General features: G+C 34.3%; 1 long non-coding RNA gene across 2 annotated transcripts; it reads left to right on the top strand.

Annotated features, from left to right (window-relative positions):
• On the top strand, positions 372 to 1,053 carry LOC110265873. Of its 2 annotated transcripts, none has more exons than XR_002352366.1 (3): positions 372 to 499; positions 805 to 920; positions 1,001 to 1,053. It is a non-coding gene; the product is annotated as an uncharacterized LOC110265873 (long non-coding RNA). The 2 variants fall into 2 exon arrangements; XR_002352367.1 differs by having other exon boundaries at positions 1,005 to 1,048.

Below are 3,123 nucleotides of genomic sequence, written 5' to 3'. Positions count from 1 at the left end.
AACTTTCCGGTAGGTTTGAAGAAAACGTTGTCGTTTTGGGCAAATTTGGCTTACTGAGCCTAATGTCTCTCACTCTTACTCTCACTCTCATTCCTCTCAGCCTCCACCAGAAGTGCAGGACTCTAAATCCCCCTTCTCCAACCCTAGCCTCTCTTCGAGCCACTGCCGCTGCCTGTCCATCGAGCGACTGCCACCGTCCGTCTGTGTAACCACTGCTCTCTCAAGCTATAGAACTTTGAACCATATCATTCCCCCTTCTCTAACCGTAGCTGCTGCCACCACCGGTCCGTCGATCCACTGTCACCATCCATCTGTCGAGCTCGGTCACCGTTTGTCCATGTAGCCACTGCCCTTAAGCCTCCAACCCCTGCTCTCTTCTTCCGCGAGCTTTCGGTGCATCCCCTGCTCTCTTCATCTTCTCGCCGTCATCTTCATCTTCTCGCTATCGTCAGATCGGCATCTTCCGTCATTCAAGGGTCTGTCGGCGTCATCTTCGAAGGTCAGTGAATGTCTTGATCACTTGTTCTTCACTTGTTCAGTTCTTCTTCATTTTTTTTTACTTTTTTGTGTTCTGTTTCTGTGATTAGTTATGGTTTTGTGTGTTGTGATTTTATTGATTAATGAATGTCTTGTGATTAGCTCTAGTACTTTACTGATTAGTGATTAGCTCTGGTTCTTTACTGATTTTGTGTGTTATATTTTACTGTTTTGTTTTGTAATTTAATTGTACCTAGATTGTGACTATGTTGATTATTTGATGGCAATTGTTGCACTTTTTTTTACTGAGTACTTGTTTGATTTTAGATTTAGTGAAACACCTTTTAGGAGAAGCCTTAAATCACCTTTAGTGAGGCTCATTTTATCTGTGATTCATGCGTACCTGTCAAGCCCTACAAGAAGAAGGGAAAAATCCCTGACAAGTAAGTTGATATCATCTCTTTTGTTGACCTATATCTAGCTATTCCTCAATTAATATTATTCATATTGATGTATCTAGGAGACAGCAGCAACAACAATCAGAGAGGGGTGGGGGACTTTTCACCATGTTTAAGTCCAAGATTTGACTCCAAAGAACATTATGATTTCATCTTGGTAATTAAGTTTCCCTACTTGGCATTTCTATTCCACTATGTTTAGCGGAAGGATCATTTTTTCTTTGAAATCTAATGTGTATGCATTTGCTTGTGTTAAGAGCCTCATCATGTTGTTTCTATTTTCTTTTCCACTACATCTATTCTATGCAAGAGCAAGAATGTTATATAATCTGCATGATATCTTGTCGAGAAGAAAACTTGAGGAGCAGGCTGAATTGCAGTAGGTCATTGACCTTCAAGAACGAAGGCTGAAGAACCTACAGCTTCCAGACTTCAAGAATATTCGCATTCATCATCATGGTCAAGTTAGCATTGCTGGTCTTTCTTCTCAAAACAACATTAAAAGAGATCTTACAAGTTAGTCAATCGATGATACTCTATGGAATGATTCCAGTTAGGAAGGGTTAGACTCTTCGCAATATTGAAATGCTTTAGTTCATTAAAATATTTAAGTTTGTACTTTATCTAAAGATCTTAAGACTTTGGTTGATGACATTTCATGTAGTGCTTTAAATTTAGAAGAAATTTTAATGTTTATATTAGACTATAATTATGTTTTAGAGTGTTTATTTATTATTTTAATATGAAATAATTTTTTTGGTTAGACCATAGTTGAACCGGTTAGACCACTAAACTAGTTAACCAGTAATTAGAACGGTTCGATGACCAGTTCGACTTTCAGAACCTTGTCAAAAAGTCTCTAATGAGAAATAATGGACCAATGAGAAGTGAATATTTATTTTTAATAGTCAAATTTGACTTAAAAGGGAGTAACTACTCTCATAAAGTCAAGTTTGACCTATTAAATACCATTTTCTTATTTATTTTCGTTTTTTTCATTAGGTCTGCCTCTCTAATTTGTAATGGGCCATGGTCACAGATTTTGCGGAATAAAGTACAAAATAGTAAAAAAAAAATCAGTTTACCGAAAATCGGATACTTACAATTTAATTATTGGTTCTCATGGTATGAATAACTTTTTGAGCAACTAAAATATTATCTGTACTAATCCCGCCAAGCATAAAACTAGTGTGAGTATTTGAGATAAGAGTAGGCATATAATTCTTAAGCCGATTAGCAATAATTTCAATAACAAATTTATAACGAACATTGTATAAACTAATAAGTCTAAAATGACCAAAATTTTCTGGTGATAGAATCTTAGGAATAATGGCAATGAATGTCTTGTTGACCTCAGCAATATTCTTAGGATCATCAAAAACCATTTTAATCCAATTAGCTAAAGAATCAGCCACAATCCTCCAAGAATGCTGAAAAAATTTAACTGCTAAATCATTACTCTTTGGTGCTTTTCAACTTTTCATACTAAAATTTGCTTCCTTGATCTATTCCAAAGTGACTCCCTTTGCAATAGCATCATAGTCACTCTCTGTATCCTCGGAAAGCATCCTTTTAAAAGAAAAGGAGAATAGTCCGAATCTGCGGAGTATAGGAATCTAAAAAAGTGAACTCTTCAAGATTTGAAAATGTTGACATCTTTAATCCACACCCTTTACTCATTCTTCAGTTAATAGTCAAATTCGTCTCTAAAATATCGCTTATTCTTTAAATTAATCCTCAAATGAATTTTTTATTCGTATTAGTCTTTGAAAGATAAAACATAAGTTAAATTGGTCCTTCCTTTAGTTAGATGATGGCGTGTCACGTTAAGTGTCACGTGGCATGATGATGTGGTAGGTTAATGCCACGTGTCACAAGATAATTTGGTTGACGTGTTAAGTCAGTGACACCTAACACGCCACGTGTCACTTGACATGTAAAAAAGTTATTTATAATCAAAATAGTCTCTAAAAATCCAGACGTAAGTCATTTTCATCTCTAAAATTTAAAAATTAATCAAATTAGTCCTTATATAATTTTTTTATAATATTAAATTTAAAGTTTTTTGGATAGTACTTATTTTAATATTATTTTTTAGACTTTAATAAACAAAATTCTCTTTACATAAAATAATAAAAATAATTAAATTATTATAAAATTATTTTGTCATTTGTATTTCAAAATTTTA

The sequence above is a fragment of the Arachis ipaensis genome, chromosome B08 (genome assembly GCF_000816755.2).
Source record: "Arachis ipaensis cultivar K30076 chromosome B08, Araip1.1, whole genome shotgun sequence".
Lineage (NCBI taxonomy): Eukaryota > Viridiplantae > Streptophyta > Magnoliopsida > Fabales > Fabaceae > Arachis > Arachis ipaensis.
The sequence above is the reverse complement of the archived record's forward strand: the minus strand, read 5'-3'. Positions and strand labels throughout refer to the sequence as shown.